This window comes from Rhyacophila brunnea, unplaced genomic scaffold, assembly GCF_057557595.1.
Source record: "Rhyacophila brunnea isolate RB1 unplaced genomic scaffold, BYU_Rbru_1.0 scaffold_3, whole genome shotgun sequence".
Classification (NCBI taxonomy): Eukaryota; Metazoa; Arthropoda; class Insecta; order Trichoptera; family Rhyacophilidae; genus Rhyacophila; species Rhyacophila brunnea.
Window position 1 is genome coordinate 9451910 of NW_028232965.1, and position 22279 is coordinate 9474188.

Consider the following 22279-nt stretch of genomic DNA (forward strand, 5'->3'; position numbering starts at 1 on the left):
GATATTATATTTCGAAGTAGGTATCTACGTATTCTGTTAAACTAAAATATCTTAAACTTTTACAATATTAACAAGAAGTTTACAAATGTAACAACAGCAATTCTAAATAGACATAGGAAATTATAGAGATCATTTAAATTGTATCTTCAATAACAAACTAATAATTTTATTGTAGTGTTTGCTCTAATATTAACACTGCTGGATAAATTAGATTTATTATTAATTATCACAATTACCTACACTATAAACATATTATTGTAATTATTAATTATTAGGTACTCTTCTATTTTTTCTACCCAGAAGAAGATACTGCAATGACGATGCAACGATTGCTTTAATTACATGATTCGTAAATAAAATTAGCACTAGCGCATTATTCTAAATCGTGAATTAAGCATTATATTTAGTATAATAGTAATAACATAATATATTCATTTAAAACAATAATAAAAATAACATACGTAATAGTATGCAAGAATAAGCAATTCTTAACTGGCAATACTAATATTTTAAGCTTCTAAGTCTAGTTAGAAAAAGGAGTCTAATTAAAAAATTTGGGATTATTTAAATTTACTTACATGTCTGATTTACCACAATAGCAGATAACAACGATTCACAATGTTTTTAAGCAAGTGAATGAAAAGCAATATCTTGTACGTAATGTAGTCACTGCAATGACTTATATTTAAGTAGGTGCACTGTTTATTTTTTCAAATAAATTATACACTATCCTTCCCACAGGCACTCAAATCACAACTAAACTGATTTAGTTTAAAACCGCTTTATTTATGGCTACAAACGCGCAGTGTTGTGGGTGACAAAACTGACATTAAAATAAATAAAATTTTAATCGAATTGTGTGAATCCGCGTTTCCGTTTAATTTTAATAATGCTACAATAGTGACAACACCGGACAGTCATGTGACTAAGGGCAACGTGGGTAATCGTCCTTAATATGGACATCTGAACAACGTCAAACAGCAGACAAGTGCGATTTGTGAATATCACATAATATCACCATTGTAGTTATATTAAGAAAAGTGATTTAATCGATTTATCGCTGAACGTTCGATACAATTTCTATTTTTGTAAAACATTCTTCGAATGCGTCTCGGAACCGGATGTGGTTTTTCGATGAAGTGGCATTTATTATTGTACTAGGTATTTTAAAAAATCTTAACTTGATAGAAGTTAATCAATACAACGCTGCGTGTGGTAAATTGATTATAATGCTATGCTTGCTTATTGATTTGTTCGGATATCAATCAACGGTACAGGTTACAGAACACACTTAATCAGAATCTAGCTAACCACACTACGTGGGCAATTGAATATTTGATAAAACGGTTATTGAATTCTTTGAACAAACCATACGAAATGATAGTCATGGGGGGAAATCTAACTGTAAAATGCTAGGAAGAAAATGATTTTCAGAATAAGGCACGAATAAGGTGAAAATTAAGACAACGATAGCGAACCTTCGTTTAGAACAGAAATTATAACACTCAACACCATGGCCCCCGCAAGGGGGGGCCGACAGGGCTCTAGCCTGGGGGCCCGGGCTCAGGAGGCACCCGTCATGGCGATTCTACCAGATAAGTGAGATAAACACATATCACAAATTGGCTCTAATAGTAAAAAAAACCGCCTGCGGCGCTATTTTCTTTCAATGGTGTTATTTAAAATCATGTGGTTGTACAATACAATTTTTAATTGTGTATCGATACTTGACAACTCCATAATTCAAATGGATGTATTAAAATATACAAAAAAAACACTAAATATACACATTAATGTTACTGCCAGCACCATTTGGAAAACGCTACTATAGAGCGTCACACTGTCTTTACTCTTAATGATAGGTGGGGGGGGCACTTCAGGATGCGGGGGCCATGCTCAACACCCCCTGGAAACATCTGTCCTCTAAGCGAATAAACAGAAAAATACGTACAGTGAAAAATTTTGCGTTGTATTATATATTTATATCCTACATATTTCTGATATCTAAAAAAAGTATCAATAAGATTCCATTATGCTTATTATAGACTTATTAAAATCAACCATAGTAACATTTTTATTAAACACACAAAATTGCGAAACATACCTAATTAAAATACATACAAATTATAAATAATATTAAAAATAATCTTAATCAATTTATTTATGTTCCACTCTATTTTTGTCAGCAGCACATGTATATTCCTGCCGACATGCTCGCTTTTCAACACGTCATGTATATATCACGTATGTCATGTCACTCATGTATATCGGTATCACTACGGATTTAACAGTAGGTATATTGCACATTTTCCTTCAATCGTAATATTTATAGAACTTTCACCATTCCGTATATTAACGTGTAATAATATGAATAATAATATTACCTATTATAAGATGAATAGGTCAAACGCAGTGAACTGCTCAAGGATGACACTTTTTATTTATTTTTCTGAACAATCAATTGTGTAGTTTATGACATATTAAACGTAATAAAAGGTACTTGCCAGATGCGAGACATCTAATGAAAGATACAGTGACCATTAAGATAAAAATAGTGACGGGATACACCATTACGAAAGCAGTAGTAGTAGTAGCGATTTTCTTTGACGCATATAAATGACACATTATTTTCCTTTCAATAATTATTTGTCAAACGATTACTTCCGACTGCCTTTCTACAATATTATTCATTCTCACTTTTCACTCTCTTGAATCTCGTAGTTCACTTCTTCTCTTGAGACATTTTTGCCTGCTATCACGAAGGATGGTTTCCAATCCTGGCGTTTTAAAAAAAATAAATTTAAATGCGCCTGTCAATTACCTACATATGACCTATTCTGGGTCAGAACTGTTTCCTCGTGTCAAGTCTATCAGGCACCATTAGCGAGGGGTGCAAGGTGCAAGACTGGTCAATGCGTTCCCCAAAGAGATTTTGATGTGCTCTATATTTTGTTTTTGAAATTTTATTTGACTGTACCCAAGTATGTTTAGGATTTTTTTTCTTTTCTCTTGTGAGGTAATAATTGTTATATTTGTGAACGTCCTGAATTTTGATTTGTTATATCAACAATGTTTTGTTTTCTTAAATAAATAAATGAATGACGTAATCCATTCGTCAAAATATTTAAAAGGGGCCTCGAAACAGTTAACATACCGTCGCTATAGGATTTGTTTCCCGAATAGACCAAATGTCAATTTTACAGGAGACGAAAAACAAATTTCACTGTCGTATATTTTAATATCAGTAGATATATCAATCATTCTTTCTATACTGTATGATTGCAACATTATCTAAGAATAGATTCCAAGAATAATATACTGGTATAAATCATTAAATGCACAGAAAATGCGTTTTATTTACAAGTACTCACTGTGGATATTCGGGAAATTTTTAGCGCTCTCTCAGAATTATGGATATTCGGGACAAAACATGGACGTTCGGGATTTAAGACCGTAGCGTATTGCTGCACGGCCCACAGATTACTGAGTGGTCAAAAAGTACGCGCCTCAAATGTTATATTTATTTACACGATAATTGTTAATAATTACCTCTACTATTTAAATACTTAATGATCGTAATTACCCAAGTTCGTATGTAATAATAACATGCGGCAATCGCTTTTTCGATTTTTTTTCGGATTAAGTAATAAAATAGTTTTTAAGTAATTAACTATTTTTTTATTGGACGAATAATTCACAAGATTTTAGAATGTACCATTCTAATAATTGAACATACTTACATAATTTTTAAAAATCACTTCTGAGAAAATACTACCTATACTAACCGACGTCACGGTCATTTCTCCAATATTTTATGATGGTACTTACTCGTACTTGCTAACAATTTTATATTAATACTTTTTCCAAAAAAAAAAATCTATTTATATATATCTGTATATTATTATATCTATATATTTCTATAATTGACAATTAAACTTATTACAAACCACCAAATAAATATTATATATTTACTATTGTAAGGAATAACAACACAAAATAATAGCATGTATAAATTATATAAGTATGTAATATCCACCAAATAAATAGTTATTAACATACATATTAAATTAAATTAAGTCAGCGCATTCAAAAATAAATAATAGCATCGCCTTTATTTTCATAGAAATACCTAGATTAAAAGCAAAATAAAGACAAACAATGTTTGATTAATAATAATTTGAAATAATAATTATTTTTTACGTCATAGTAGTTGCCGGGTCATACTGTAGAATTCATATAACCGTTGGGATTTTGTGTCATTTATCAAAACAAAATGCGGTTATTTAGGTTAAAATACTCACTTCCACAACTCTACTGTAAGTTCAGGGCAAACTGGTGATGTATCAGCTATGAATGATCTCTTCAAATTTGATGAATTCACTATTAAAACAATAGTAACGTTAAAAACAATATCAATAAGACGAAATTTGAAAGAAGTCTCCGGACGGCCGAAAAATATGACAGTGGGCGTGATTATTTTAGAGCTAGACAGCGTGAATGTGGGAGCGAGATGCACGGCGTGAGCGCGGTTTGATTGGCTAAAGTCATATTCGGGAAATAAACACTCAGCCAGAGATATATTTCGACCGAAATTAACTTGGATATTCAGGTACGAATAGTTGGACATTCGGGAGAACAACACGGAGTAATTGTAACTTAACATGGCGTATTCGAGTTTTTTAAAAAAATATCTCTGTTCCTAGATAAAAATATATTGTTTTTATAAATGATTTCGGTAGAGTTCGATAAAAGAAATTGAACTGCATTAAAATGTCGATTTCGACAAAAATGGATATTCGGGAAACAAATCCTATAGCGACGATACGTCGTACAAATATTACATTTTACGAAAATCTTAAAAGACTGCGTATTCATCACAAATTGATGCGGGCTACAAGCTACAAGATGCTGGCGAGACCTGGAATGACGTAAGGAAACTTGCGAGCGACAGGGATTTTTAAAGGTGTCGTGTGGTGTTCATGTGCTTAGATTTGTTAGTACGAGGTTTGTCCAAAAACGAATAAAGGTCTTTAATTCTTTGACAACTCTCGTAGATCAATTCCCTAATAGATATTTTTCAAATATTCATATTATACTCGTGAGTCTTGATCAAAATGTACAACCGTAATTGTATTCAACAATAAACCTCGCCGTTTTCTTCAAACCATCATCGTGTTTTTTTATCGCTCCGAAGACCACCAATCCACAGATTTAGCTGTAATATACATAGTATATTCTGTAGGCTCATTCGTTTGGCCAAGACTTCCATTGCTAGATATGATTGTATCTTCCAACACCAATACTGGAATTTCAATGATAACGATGTTATCGGCATATACCAAAAGGCTGATATAATAACTCAAATTTCGGTAAAAACTTGGCATACAATATAATATGTGCATTAACTCATCGAAATACTGACGGATGGGTATCCTACCTAATGTGCAGAGTCTTCATAATATTTATTGTTACGTAACAGGCAGGCGTTGAGAGTGACCTTACTCGCGTGCGGCTAATAAGCGACGACCTTGCCGTGCACCAAGTCTTTTCTATTTCAAACACAAACATTCCAACACAACAACTCAAAAATTAATAATATTACGGGTATACTATCTCACTATCAAGTTAATCCAACTGAAATGATGACATAAATCTTCACTCTAGTTCTAACATATTGACTGCCTAATCTGCAAACCAAATGACTAAACTTTTGACCAAAAATGAGATTTTGGTGGTATTTTGTTATAAAGTATGTTTTCTATGCTCACACTTCAAATTCCTCAACCTTTACATAAATGCGTTATCGTTCATCACACAAAACAGCCAACTGCAGGTGCCAAATTTCCAATATCATAAATGGAACAACTCCGCTCTTTATATAAATTGTTTTTATATATAAAATGGAAGCTAAAATAGTGTATTAATAAAATTAATAATGCAGCTTATTTGTAAAAATTCCACTCCATAGTTAAATTATTAAGGCTATACTTCAGTTGAGGCATGGTCTAAAAACATCGTGGCTAGGTGATGTGCGGATTGTGCAAATGACGCGTGCCGAACGAAATATAATTTGTCATAAAAATCCAACATGCGTCCATTTAATGTTATATTTATTGTTATATTACTAATAATAATAGTATATTCATTGACATGTTTTCTTTTTTAAATACATACGTAAAGTTTTTTTAGTCATCTTTACACGATTTAAGAATATTTTCATCCGACGCCATGACAAAACAAATCGACGTGCGGACACCTCCACTGTCGGTCTCCAATTGGCGACTAGTGAGACATTTCGTCGCTCCTACTGTTGAAAATTTTTTGCCGTTTCACTGAAGTACGCTCTTAAGCTTTTTCTCCTTCCTGAACAATTTTGCCCAAATGGAGTTAGCCGGTTTGCAGAAAGCAACCGATATCGCACAGTTCGATTTATTATGGTGCATATTGACTTAATCGGGTTTGAAGATTGAATCCAAATGTTTGAGAAGGTTATGGCAGAGTTGATTTTCGAGTAGCAAAGACTATAGTACATTATATACGATAGCTTTAGCACAAAACAAGACACTAGGATCTACTAATGACAATAATTAGTACCATAGCAACCGAAACAATCATCGCACCAGAAGAAATAACAGATAAAATAATTATTAATAAATAAATTATTTCTACTGAGAAATGCCTACCAGGGAATATCAATACAGTCAACCGTAGACTTCATAACGAGTACCTAATCGTTTTACAATCTCATTATCAATCAAACCCCATTCCATAGATAGATTGCGAGATTAATTTCCATAAAAAGCTCGACGTAGTAAACAATGTTGTTTACTTTTTATATAAAATACGTTTCATCTACTACTATCCGAAAAAAAACTTGAATTAAGGATACTTAAGAATTTCTTTTTCAGAATTTTCAATAGGTAGGTACCTACCTAAAAATAACTACAAAACTTTTGCCATATGGAGAATTCCCGGGATGGAGAATTTATTCAAATATAGGATTCGCAGTTCGTAATTTATATCTAATAATATGTTTGACATGATGGCCGAACACACCAGTATGTCGTGGGTCGACTCCCGGGTCTGACGAATTCACATCTTATTTTACAATGTATGTTTGAATACAGAATACAGAATATGATGATAGAAGTTGCCGAAATCCATTTATTGTAAAAACAAAATTCTGTTCTTAGAATCGAACGTGGTGACGTGTAAAATATGTTTTACAAAATATTTATTATTTTTGAAAAATTTTAGGTTATTTTTCATTTGATTTTTTTGACATTTTATACTTGGTATATAAATCATATTGGTATATATGTTACGCCGATTGTGCGAAATTGAATATTACATGAAATGGGCAAAATTTTGCCTAAATCATGAAAAATGTAAGCCCGTTACCTTATTCATGAATTAGACAAAATATCTGGAGAGTGCGTGAATTCGGCAGTAATTTTTCTGTCTAGTTCATGTCTTGGACAAATTAGATAGTAGCGCTACGGTGGTATTTTTTGCAACTAAACTAAATGTATCAAAATGCTCGTGCATTGGTCAAAATGTACATATATTATCTATGGTCAAAATAGATGATCGCGCTCCGGTGGTATTTTTTGCAACTAATCAAACTAAACAAATGTCATTGATTATAATATAAAAATATACCAATCAATATGTAACTGCAATGACTTTCATATCTATTTACTATGCGCAAAGAAATCTAGAACTATAATATGATAACGGAAGAATTTTATTGAAAAGTATTTTCGTGATTTGATTCGTGCTTGGTCGATTGAATGTTTGTGATAGTTTGTTGACGCTTGATAGCTAACCTCAAAATGGACATTCAGTTGAATACTTTAATTCAGAATTACAAAACCAAACCTAACCTAACCTAACCTAAACTAATAATAATAATATTATATTATATCCAATTATAACTAATAAAACCATCCGTATTAAATTTATTTTTTCTTCTGTCATGTTGACAGTTCAAGAATTCTATACCCTGGCAAATGCATGTACCCAGCAGAAAATTTACCTAATTCATGAATAAGGCAACAGGCTTGACTGTTACATGAATTAGCCAAAATTTTGGCCATTTCATGTAATAGTCAATTTCGCACATTCGGTGTAACATATATATATCAATAAAGTACATTATAATATACTTTATTGATACTGGTAATCTTGGTAATTCCGTACCTACCCACTGTGCGACTATTAACTTGCCATGCATATGGCAATTTATTTAAATGTCACATAATTCCATATATGTGGCGCATTAGCCGAACATTATAATATAATTATAATACGTAGTCTAATAGTTATAATTAATAAGGATTTGAGGCATTCCAATTATTAGCCATTTTTACGCTTGGTTGTGGGTAGAAATACAATGAAACCTATCTGAGAAGTATACGACACAATAAATTGGTCCAACTCAAGATTAAAATAATAACATTACAAGGAATTAATTTCCAATTGATTTTTATCGAAAATTAATTAAATACTCACTAATTAGACTAATAAAATGAAACCGCACTAGTCAATAAACGTGTTTTTTTATTTATTTTTTTAAATATTCATTTAAACTGGATCATTCAACATTAATTATTAATGGACAGTTCAAAAGTAGGTAGCAACAGTATTATTGATTAACATGTTAGTTAACGAACATAAATCAACTGAAAGCAATTATATCGATTAGGAGAATATGTTTTTATTTACGTCGATAAATCATATAAAAGTATTTTATGGCTATGATTGACTTTGAGTAGGCAGAAGTCGCAATATTGTTATCGTGTACTGAAGTTTATATTTCTAGACGTCATCTACTATTATTCAAACTGGGAAAAAAATCTGAATAATACAAAAATAATATCATCAGTCGGGGTCAATCCGCTTCTAGGTGAAGGCCTCCATGAGCTCATTCTACTCTTATCGGCACCTAATCATGCGCTGGCACTTACTTCCGTCGAAGATTCGACGAGTTTGCTAATTACCGCTGTGCAACTGCATTTTGTGGAGTCTTGCTATTCATCCAGCAACTTTATGCAAACCGCGAGTGTTCTAAAACATGGTTGTATCCGCGATTAATGATATATCTACATATATTCAGCCCATGTTCTTTTTACTTCTGACTTTATCGATATTAATTTTCTCTTCGAGACAATTATAATAATAATAAATAAACTACTGTTTATTAGCAAGGGTTATCTGCATCCTATTCTTTTTCGAACGATAGAAATCAACAATATTTATTTTGCAGAGTTTAAAAGTGAAGATTATGATTCCTATTATCCATACAAATCTATAATTTTGAAAGATTTGGCAAAAAGCCAAAAATATGCTCCTGCTCATAATTTATGCGAAAATGCAAACCAATGTTTTCATAAAAAACTAGATAAATTGTGTGTGGGGTTTAACGGCCGATTCTAATAGGAAATGAGTTAACGAGGAATGTAAGGGCATTTAGTGCGGTTTTAAATTCTTATCTACCTACCACATTTTGAGATAGACTAGAAAGTTCTTTTGCGGACAAAAATATATATATACTTAATAGAAAACCATTATAATATTACATAGAGCTAGAATTTTTTTAAAATAATTACTCGCATAAGTATATATTTGTTTGCATCAAATTGAGGGGCGAAATGAAAAAAGGTCTAAGTGAAATTGAGGCATTCTATTCTGTTGAGACAATCTTTTTCAAAAATCAAAATTTCTTTCCAAAAATGTCTACGTAGAGTATCTACCTACTTACATAATATCTAATAATATTATGCACTTTGATCGTATTATTGATTTTTTTTTAATTTGTCATAAATAACTTTAGGTTAACACTTACGCCCCCTTACTACCCAGTTGGTCATTTGTTTAAAATGTTTTCTAAACTGTATTCACGTTTTTGTTATTTGTGACTCCTTGTTACACTTTAAAAAAAAAACTATTCATATAACTACACATTTTTAAATGATTATGCCAAATAAACAGAGGGTACCTAACTGAAAGATTAATATGAAGAAAAATCAATTACTCAATCATTTATTATTTATTTAGGTGCGTTTATAGATCCTCAGCTGATCAAAAGTTAAAATGCTAGAGATTTTTAACTTTTAGTAGATCTTAGGTGGGTTTCACAATTCGGCACAAATTTGAAGGAAACCTAACATACATTACGCCACGGTATAGGTACGCCTCCATAGTATCATGGTAGCGGATGTTAGAGAGAAAACAAAGTTGTTATTATTATTAAATATTATGATTGCCGTCAACATTCTTCATAGATATATAAAAATGACCATATGCAGACATGTCGATAGTTAGTAAGCGTTATCTAAGACGTTCTAATAAGTTTTTTCTCACCTCCACTAAGTCACTGATTTCGGTGTTATATGATTATGTGTTGATCAAAGCCACTTGACTTAGACACTTAAGTATGACTATGCATTTAGCCCTCAATACTTACTTAATGAGGTTTAATTTTTATCTCAAGATAATAATATTTTACCTACCGCTTTGCTGTTATAAACGTCAACGCAAAACCATTTGTAAAAATCTGGAATGATTTAAAAGCCAAAAGCTGACGCGTATTGCTGAATTATTATTGCAGATTTTTTATAGCGAATAAGCTTTTAAGCTCATCATAATTTCCATTAAGCGCTCGTTAGATAGTGTCATCGGAAATCCTGTCACATCCTTTCGGCTGGCCCACTCTTGCGTGAGACGCCAAGTTTATTTATCTGTTCTGCGGCGCTGAAATTTATCACGACTGCGTTTTTATCTCCGGCGTTGATCCTCGATCATTTATAACTTCAATTCGCAGCTGACGTCGGTCTCTTTTGACGCGTTTTGGCGCCGCCAAAAATAATAATAATATCGCAGCTTGCCCGCCTGATGGATTGTAAACGTGCAAAGGTAAAAAATGTGCACTTTCACGATCCAAATGTCAAAATTGCAAGACACCGAGTTAACGAGGAGAGACCACCTGCCTTATAAAAGGGAAAAAACACTGCATGCGTTATGGCAACATAATCGTTAATTGAAACTTTCATAATAGTCACAAATTATTTGTTGATCTTTCCATGAGCTACATAATTCAAATTTATGTTCTAGATTTGAATACGAATAATATACAAAAATGTTTTTGACACAAAGTCAAAAACAATATAAAAATTATTTCAGTATAAAAATCAACATATTGTTTTTCTTTTTTTGCGTAAACAGTATTATTCTAAACAAGAAAACAGTATAAAGAGATTCATAAGCAAAAATACGGCATGGATTGAAAATACATTAGTTTTTGCTTAAATACCATAAATCAAAAGATTCATCCAGAGTATTGAAAATTCTCTTAAGAAAAGTTGAAAAAACGTGTATGTACATTGTACCTACATAATATATTATGGATAATGTACTTATGCACACAGGAACGGTTTTATTAAAAAATTTGTTTTCTTTTTAAATAAGTAGATACAATGTAGGTAGATATTGTACTTATCTATTTTTTAACCTATAGGCCATCAGGCCGAATGACAATTTTATAGTGAACAAATAGCAATGAAACAATCACAAAAACATAAAAAAATTGATAAAACCACATATTATCTTCAATAACACTTCAAAAACACATACCTAGGTATATTACGAAAAAATCTTGAAAATATAATATATCCATTTACTTCCTATGTAGGTATCAACTACTTAGGAGGTTCCCAATTTTTTTCGGTTTACGTCGCCATAATAACAGTTGCAAAAATCATGAAAAAGCCACTCCCCGTTGAGTTTTGCATGATACTTCTTTTTTTATATACCTACGGGGAAGGGTCTGATTCATTTATTTAATCTATGAGTCTGATATTATTTTGTGAGTAACTGGGCCTTTGATTAGGTCAGTGAATAGGTATATTGGAATATTCCGCGGCGCACACTTTAGGAACCGCTGACATACACTATAATGTTATTATTTTTTCATATTTATCATGTCATTTGTACCAATCTAATTAAGTATTCATTTGTTGTCTATTGCATGATCGGTAGCATCAGTTTGTTCTTTCAAGGTGCAGAACTAACCTGCAATTGGTGATGCCAATTAAAAGGGCAATAACTCTGTTCAGCCAAATCATATTATGACATATACCACCTACGTGAGGATGAGTTTGGGTTGTTTTGTAAAATCTTACAATAGGGTCCACTAGCTCATTCGGTGTGCTTCCACGCTTTAAAATTTATTATAATTTTTGTACTTACCTTTACTTTACTTTTCATATTGTTTTTTTGTGTACTGCATACATTTATTTCTTCTTTACACTGTTTTAATACTATTTCTTTGTTTTTAAATAACATGTTGTGAACGTCTTAAATTTATAATTTATAATGTTCACCGTATGTTTAAAAATATGAATTTGAATTTGAATTTGAATTATATCTACTTTACTTTGTAGATTTACTGTGATAAAAAGTACATGATACTATTTTTATGGAATAAATAAATTACCCCTTTCTTTGGAATATTTCCATAAATCTTGTCATGTAGAATAAAACGCTTTACCATGTTTATTCCAACTCCGAAACATCGTAAAATGTAATAACATGCTTTAAAGGTAATCCAAAATGCGGTCATAAAACTCTGAAATGCGGTGATGGGGTGTAATAATAAAAAATGTGATTTCGCGGCCCTGTCGCTGCAGTGCCCGCTCGGTGACTTCCAGTACCCACAATCGACTCCGCCGCGACCTTTCATCTCTCGCGTACTTTTTTTTACATTTAAAAATAACAACACCGTGTATGTCCATGCAATAAAAAAACAGTACTATATTATAGAATGCAGTCTGTACCCAGTACCCCTTACAAGGCTCCGAGTATAATTATGTTTTTAAATCGTAAGTCTTAAATGGTTGCATAAATTAGGGTGTACTGTCTGGTAATTGCGTTATCCCCATGACTGCTTACTGTCCAGTCCAACAATTAAAACTCGCTTCAGAATCCATTCTCAAGGGTAACGATATTGCAAATTATTATAATAGACACAACCACTGGTAAACGAATGAACGTAATCGACAGTGACTACCAGCATTTCAAATTTAGCGTTTTTTTTTGCCAGATCTAGGATATATTATCTAGCTTTCAAAAAACGCATCTGGCTTGTGGCATTTACCATTGGCGAGTGTGCATAGCGCCCGAATATACCGAACGGCAAAACCGGGATGGCAAAAAAAGACTCAAATTTAACAGTACAAAACTTAAATTAATTAGAATTTGAATTCAAAAATATCATCAAGTACTATCAGACGATATTATTGGTCTTTTTTAAATTCAATGAAAAACTTGGTCTTATCTACATTTCAAAAGCCTTTATAATTACAAAAATAAACTTAAATTTAAAAAGAGCGTTCATTGAATGGTTTCAGTCATTATTTTTCAATTTCTTATGATTATTTTTATCATTTCAATGTCTCTTAATTGAGTAAGTATAGGATTTTTTTAAGAATTCAGGAGTGTAATGTATATTTATATAAAAAAAAAACATCGACTTATCCAGAAAATATAAATGTGTTCAACGAGATATATTTTATTTAAGTTTTTATATCCAAAAAAGAACTTTGTGTTTAACTTTGTATAAATCCACAGAATACCTACATTTTTTATTACGTGAAGTACCTATAATATGGTTTGATTGGTTGCTGGAGATAGTAGGTAGGTATGTAAAATCGGTTTGTATTATTACAGCGTGCGGGTAACCACAATACCGTGACCCTTCATCTTTTGCGTTCTTTTTATACCTTCATATAATGATAACATCATATCTGCTCATGTCCTACCTACTTATAAATTAATGCAATCTGTATGTAGTCGTTTCGTAACAGTTGCAATTTTGATTTTTTTTTATTATATACCTATTAAGAGCTTTCGTTGGCTATATATTAATATAATCTTAAAGCTTTGCTATTAGTATACATTAGTAATATAAGGGAGATGGGTACTAACTTTTTTGAAGTCCCTGGTACAATCAGATATCGTTGATATTTCGAATCAAATTCTCCTGAAACAAAAAAAAATAAATTAACGACGGCATTTTTCGTGTTTAATTGTAAGTACCTATGTACCTACATACTAAAGTTTGCAATCCCGAGATTTAAAATACCTTTATATTGTTATAAAAATGAGAATGTTCTTCAAAATTTATATAATATGGCAAAATATCATAATATTTTAAGATCCTGCAAAATTAACTTATTAACATGGACATAGTGGGTACCACCGGTGTTCATCTTCTTCCAGATGGAGACATCTTTGATTTGGACTTTGAAGATTGGAATCCGTAATGCCAACTTTCGAGCATGTCCTTTTTTAAGTATTTATGGGAAAATAAAGACTGAACTTTTTGTGAGCACTTGGCCAATAAATATAATTAAAAACAACATACAAGTAATATATATATATACTGCACTCTCTAAAGTGTAATTATTATTCATTCTCTTCTCAAAATAGTACGGAGACACGGGGATATTATACTTTCACATAAACTGGAAACATATAATACTTTTTCGTGTATTGATTTTTTTACTGACGAATTTAATTATTATAATAGACACCACAAACCACTAGTATAATTTTATTGTGGGTATACTTTAAAAGAAAAACTTATTTTGAATGCTTATGTAAATATTCTAATGATGTTTTTGGCGATTTTGTTATCCACGTAGTTTATATACTTAATAATAATACAATAAGCTCTGATCTGAGACTCGGAATTCTAAAACAGAAGAAATTTGTATAATACCTAATCTATTTCTTACAATCTTACATCTAAACACAGAAAAATGTAAAACTATGTTAAAATATAATGACGACATAATATTAACTATTTATAACGATACACGATCAAAGTCCGTTGACATTATAATTATTATAATTATGAAATCAACTAACCAACCAGTTGGTTGCTACTGGTGTGGTGGGTGAACCTTAAACTAGGTATGGTACAAGTATCTTGATTATAACTATTTATTTTTTTATCTTGCTGTCATCGCTAAAAACTATTTACAACCTATACCCCTACAGTCCACGATGGCCGCGGTTGGATGGTTTAAGCGGCGGCCTATAACGTCGTGGGTCCCAGGTTCGAATCCTGGGTCTGGAAAGTACACGTATTGTTTTTTAATTGGTGTATGAGTCAGAGCATGGACGTAATAGGTTGAGCAAGTGGCTTAAATCCATTTCTCGTAAAACCTATAAACCTCCACAGAGTGAAGTACCTATACGCGTTTTATATACCTACCATCAATAGTAAAAAATCTTGTAGAAATAAGTATCGCGTAAAAAATCTATGAAATTTAACGTAGGTACCTAAGTCATATTAATCACATATATTGTTATAATGTGGAATTCTACCAAATAAATGCTATTTTAACTAAACAACAATCAAAATATACAATAAACTGATATACTCATTAAATCAAGAATACTATATTATGAAGTAATAGAAATGTATTAAAAATGATAATATATTTTATGTGATGTGGTTACCCATTTCAATCTTCATGTAATTGAATTCAATAAACTTACTGATACCTTTCTTTGAACTGTTAATGATGTAAAGTCTTAAACTATGGTAGATTAATAAGAACTCTGACAAGTCATCATTTACTCACCATTTTAAAGATAACATCAATTTCTATTGCGGTTAAAATGCTACACATTAGTGAGTACAATTTATATTATCTGAACGTAAAATTTTACTCATAGTGATAATGTGGTAAAGTACAAGCCATTTTCATTAAATTGTGATTAATAATAGAGGAATCCTTCATTTTTGTAGACAGTATGATATTCGTTATCGTTATCTATAATTCTAAGATCTTTAGAAGAGGTATGTACGGCGGTTAAAATTTTCTGACCATGAAATAATAATAATATATTAGTTATAATATTCAAGTTGACCGCAGGACTTGTGAATTCTTCAAATTTTTCAAATAATTCAAATAGTTTTGTACTTAGTTCGCTGCGGTATGCGTTTAAAAGTTCGTGTAAAGTAAATACTAACTTGTGACTGTCGCGGTTACCAAAAGTTCACGCAGATAAAAATCAGTTTTAAACTGTATTGATAACTTGAAATTATTTGTAATTAATCATTATTAATTTATAATATTTTCTATAAATGTATATGTTAGATAAACCACATATTTTATAATAGTTATAAATAAATTTAAGTTAAATTGTTGATATTTAAAAATAATATATTTTTTGACCGTGTCCTATCACAAGATCATAATATGTGGAGGTTTGGATTAACAGATTTTTGAGAGAGAAGGATGTATTTTTATATTTACATAATATATATTATTATGTACAGTTTTTTTCAAGAATTTGCGTGATTGCTTATCAATACATAAATATTATTTTTTTTCTTTTGGCATCATATCGTACCTATAGGCCTCCACAGTGTGGAGGTTTGTATTAACATTTATTTTTATTTTTACGAGAAATGGATGTTAACCACTTGTTCAATCTATTAGGTCCATACTCTGACTCCCAACACACATTGAAAAATAATATGTGTATTTTCCAGTCCCATAATTTGAACTTAGGACCCACGACATTATAAGCCGCCGCGTTAGTCACTCGGCCATCGTGGGCGTATATCATAGAGTATTTAGGTAATAATCCTAAATAATGAGTAGATTTAATATTACAAACATGACCATTTTGTTTTTGTATTTACTAATGATACTAGTATTATATAGCGTTGATACTATTAAGCATTGTCCTATTCTGGAGACATAATATTCGAATATGCGCTTAAATAATCCACATGTATCCATGCATCGTTCGAGGGTATACTGACAGAAGGCATTATCTCATTAAAACAAGTTCTGAGATAATCGCAAAAAGGACTTTAATTTTTTTTTCAAAGCGTTCTCCCACATAGATTTTTTTATGATTTAAAAACATTTTTTCTACATTATAAAGACTAACCTTTATGTCAAACACAATATACGCAGAACGCATTAGGTCTTTATCATGCTTTCTATCAGAATAAAAAAATAACAATATGATTTAATAATGTTTCTGTTTTCTCACCATTATATCCTATGCCTTTGTGCGTTTTACCAGACCGTAAAATTGTATACATTTTGGCATTTAAAACAGAAAAACAGCAAAAACTGAAATAATGCATTCTGTCAGTATACCCTCGGATGTATATTGTATGTGGCTCAAAATGAAATTCTACCTACATTCCAAGAATATGTACAGATTTCAAATTCGCGTTCATGTCTTTGATGTATTATTTTTATACGTTATTCTGCTATCGTTTGCACTGATATTATCGAATCAATCCAAATATTTCTCTATTCTATTTACTTGTTTTGTATTTTTAGACAAGTCTGTCGCAATGCAGTAAGGTTATCGTTAAGTTGTTTCTTACGTGGCGACATTCCAACGAGCATTTTGCAAGCATAGAATGAGAGACATAGCGTGATTTCTGAATTATGATAGTGCAGCGTTGCTGAAAAAGCTCTGAGAAAACTTTTCGCAGTTGTAAAAGTTAACACAAAAACGTGCTCAGCTTTGCGCGACACAGCAAGCTTTATTCTACGCGAGCTTGACTCAACAAAAAAGTTCTACTTTGCGAAAATGTGTTGAGTAAACAAATCTGATTTTATAGGGGTTAAACTTCACGTCTTGCGGTCTTTGTTTTTTACAGCCATACTTTTTCTAGATATGCCTTGCTTATTTTTTTTTGAAATACCCATCTTGTATGTAGATTTCGTTGTTGAAAGCTTTTACCTTCTCTCTTACATTTTAATAAAATCAATCCATTCCATTCGACCACATTTATATTGTATAATGTAGGTACTTCATAAAAAGCAAACTCTTCTAACCACAATCGCAAATTTTATATAAAAAAAATAGCTAAAAAAACTATTGATGATTAATATTATATAAAGCAAGGACATACAAACATAATAATATTATAATACATGTTTGGTATTATAAATAATATGTTGCCTCAGTAGAAAGTATTCAATTGTTTTAAACAGGTTGGAGCCTGAGTTCGGTGATGCATCTCTGTCATTTTTAATTCAATATTTCATGGAGTAATCAACAACTTGCGGTCTTTGAACCATTCCGTTACTAAAGTAAAGTTTATCCATACAAGTTAGTTCTAACTTTTTCTGGAACTAGTGTTAGTAACATAAATGATAGTTTATTGTATATTTTATTTATTTTTTAACCAATAACAGCATTTCTTTTACCCCGGTTTTAACTTACTATAAGTGCGTTTTATTTGGTTTCAGATAATCTAATATGAAGATAGAATGCGAGTAATATATAAGTTGGTAGTATAACAAATGTTCCAAATAGCATATCCGATTGATAAAATATGGCATTACCTTTTATTATAAAATATGTATGCCAAAAGTTATGGGTAATACAAAATAATAAAACGGATTATGTGTAGGTATATATAAATTAATATGTATGTTTGAAAAAAATTCATGGTCATCTAATGTATCGATAGAACATGCATATAAAGCACATTGAAATTATTAGCATTGTGCCTTGAAGGCATCTCAAATTTCAAAATGCGATTGCTCCATAACACGATTTCGAGACTTACGAACTTTTGACAGTAACCCGCGATATAATTTAGATTTTTTTTAAATAATTATTTGTTGAAAATTTTATAAGCTAGACCGGTGGTTCCCAAAAATGACTGGGCTCCGACCCATCTAACAAAAATTTCCAATCTTGGGACCCACCTCTTAGCTGTCTTAGAGAAAAGAGGGCATAAATATTGGTAATGCTCAGATTCCCTAGTGGCGAGTCGTGAAACTACTGAATGCTGTCTTATTATTTTGTTCTAATTGAAATAAAAAATATATTTTTTATAAGTTTTACCAACATGAATGAAAGACTGTTGAAATAAGAAACACAACTTAAATAAAAAAAAATATTACTTAAATACCTACACCTGCAAGGTTTTTTTACAAAATTATTTCAATGGGAAGGATGTATTTGTTTCTTATTTTTCTTCATTACAGTTTTAGCATCAACTTCAGCTTTAGTTACTTTTAATCGCAGTGAGTTTGATATATCCAATTTATTTCGGTATTTAGTTTTAATGTTAACCATAGCCGAAAATCTGACCTCACATAGATATGAGGTAGTAAAGAGGAGGAAGACTTTCATAGCTTCATCGAACAGGCAAGGGTAATTATCAGCAACTGAGAGCAAGAATTTCGTAACTTAAGTTTATTTCAATTTTTAGGAATTATAAATAGCGGAATGAAATATCAAATTTATCACTTCCTATTTTTTTAAATACAGTGGCGAGGGCCCACTCAATATTCGCTCGCGACCCACTAGTGGGTCGCGACCCATAGTTTGGGAAACCATGAGCTAGATGAAATCAACTGCACAATTTGTGGTAGCCGATGGTAATTCAAAAAAATATTTTTTCTTGTACAAATCATAATAATTAGGGCTTTGATTATGATGCGTAATAATAATTGAAATTTATGTTTTGTTAAAATATAAATCTGAAATAGTTTAATAACACAATTTGTGAAAAATTTGTAAGTATTCTTTGCACTTATTGTATTTTATTTTTGTCAAACAACTCAAAATCTATCGCATGCAAAGATATCCAATGGTTAACCAATCCATTAAATACGCTAAGAAAAACTGGTATGATGTATTAATTACTCTAGTTATCGACCGCTAATGAATCTAAATCACCTGCACTGTACCTACATCTTCACGGGTGTGGTGTTTCGGGTTTCGGTTGGAATGCGAGGATATGGCCTTATTAGGGCATCTTGTTAGTGTGGGCGCATTGTAACTGACGTCCACATGCATTAACGTCCTCGACCCATCCTCCACTCTGGTGACACTTCCAAATGTTACAATGGTCGTTAAATATTTATATATTTCTTTGGGTCAAAGAAACTGCAACATCTCGCACTGCGATCAACCATTAGTCATTTTGGTACAGTGCGATTCCTGAGTAAAGAACTTGGTATGTATGGATTCAAAACTTATTCGTAGAATATTCAATTGGAACGATTGTTCGATACAATATGACGATACCAAAAAAATATTGACCACGTGGAAATTGCACACGTGAATATATTCACGAGCTTGTTAAATAAAACTACCATCTAATCAGGGATCAGGGATGGCGAACCTTTTTACGTACGCATGCCAAAATTTCCCAAATAATATTTTTCAACTGTCCAACGTGCCAAGCAAGTTTTTTAAGGCGATTTTTTTTAGGTTTTATAAAAAAAATAAGTAAGTAGCTAATAATTCTATTAAAAAGGTTTAAAAATTACACTGGAATTTTTGATATTCTATCTTTCATCGTATTTCTAGTCGAAGGCATATCTTCAGTGCATTGAATATTTTTTCCTTGTTTTCAAATTACTCAAAGTGATCGTGGAAGCATTTAAACCGCTCTTCTTTCATATTATATTCTCCATTACTGAGCGGTTTTCCATTTTTAGAGATTATCTTTGAGGTAAAATAACAAGCAGTTATGATATTTGAATGACTGCCGATAATTAATTTCATAAGGTTTGTTGATTATATATTTTTATGTTTAATTCCACGATCCTAAGGACCGATTAAAGGTAATGATTATTCTTGAAAAGGATTTGCCTGCAATTTTTTATACAATGCGATTTGTCATTATTTATGCATGAATTTCATCGTTTCCGTTTGCGCATTGATTGGTACGTAAACATATTATGAAAAATCTAAGAAAATACGCATGGCTATGTCGTCATTATTTTCTAATATTATATTATATAAGTAAGTACTTAGGTATATGTTTATTGGTAACACTTTTTTATAAAAAAATATTTTATAAATATATATAAAATAGTAGGATATTTTTTTTTCTCTTCAAAATGAAACATTCGTGAGCCATGCAAAATCATCTCGCGTGCCACTGGTGGCACGCGTGCCATAGATTCGCTATCCCTGGTCTAGTATAATATATTTAATTCAAATTTATTTATTTTCATAAATTACAACTTTCACAACAATTTCTAGAAATGAAGAAAATTAACAATCACTACTAAATAACGTTTGGTAATTACATTTACGTATTGAAAAGTATCTTTTGAATAATATGTAATACTTCGTATTTACAGTCAATCAATGATTTATTGTTTTTAAATAGGTTTCCTACTTCTTATAATAGACTTGTTATTAAAATATAATTCAACTGATAATTTTCCGAATACCATCACTTTGTTTTTGTCCTTTGTGTTACTTTGGAGGAATAAAAAAAAATTAAATGTGTTACCGTGTTAACTATTTAGAATAGCCCTGCTGAGATCGGTTTTGCATACATGAGAATGGGAAGTAAAAAGATGAGAGCCCGAATAGGTATCTATTATTGACTTAACATAGCTTAATTTTAAATTATTTATTTGTACGTAGGTATTTTTTTAATTCGAGTCCACTATATCACAAAATAATTATTAGGCACCTACTACACAATAGTATGTAGTTAGAAACAAGGATTGAAAAATAAATCAAAAACTAAAGTTACCTAAACAACACACAGAAATATCGATCATTTGACAATTCTTAGAAGTTTTTTAATTCCAGCTATTTAAAATGAACAGAAGTTAACGAAGTTATATATCAAGTCTCTTTAATAGAAACAGAAGCTAATGAATAGAATCACATTAGTTTCCAGAGCTGATCTGTCGACAGTTGTAACGCCCGAAATAATTTAATCACTATAACTGGTAGCCGGTTATTTATTGTGGCCACTTCATTAAATTGCCTGTGTAAACATTAGAATCGTTTTTCATCGCTCAAAAAACTCACTGATTGACTTGTCAAATATTTACTGATTTATTGACCGAGGTGCTTTACAGTGTAGAGATCTAGCATTAATCGTAGAGTCAGTGCAAAGGAAAACGATCAATTTTGCATACTTTTTTTTTACAATTCTCGCTAATTTTATCGGCGCCACATGAAACAGTAATTATAAAAGTAAACAAACCGTGTTTCCTGTTAAAATTATCAATTTCATCGTATAGAATTATACAATTTTACCTACTTAGTTTTTATTATGGTTTTTAATTCATTTCTCCAACCTGTGGGTCTATTCTATGCTTATCGACCGCTAAAGTGATAAAGTGAAAAATATTATCAAACTTAGGGTAGGTTTGTATCAAAATATTAGCACTTATTGTAACAATTACACGAAGCCGGTTTTTATTGTTGCAATAAGTGCTATATTTTAACAGCA

The 22279-nt window shown here is 31.2% G+C and overlaps 2 protein-coding genes across 3 annotated transcripts in view; one reads left to right on the top strand and one right to left on the bottom strand.

Annotated features, from left to right (window-relative positions):
* Positions 1-22279, top strand: part of Syn (synapsin) — a 239066-nt gene that overhangs the window by 75011 nt on the left and 141776 nt on the right. The window lies entirely within an intron of this gene.
* Positions 1-22279, bottom strand: part of Timp (Tissue inhibitor of metalloproteases) — a 118547-nt gene that overhangs the window by 22342 nt on the left and 73926 nt on the right. Inside the window, exon 2 of one of the 2 annotated variants that reach the window (XM_085952573.1) lies at positions 13987-14041. The gene's annotated coding sequence lies outside the window, so the exon portion shown is untranslated. Of the gene's footprint in view, positions 1-578; positions 764-13986; positions 14042-22279 lie in introns of those variants that run through there. The other variant, XM_085952574.1, reaches the window with a different exon arrangement.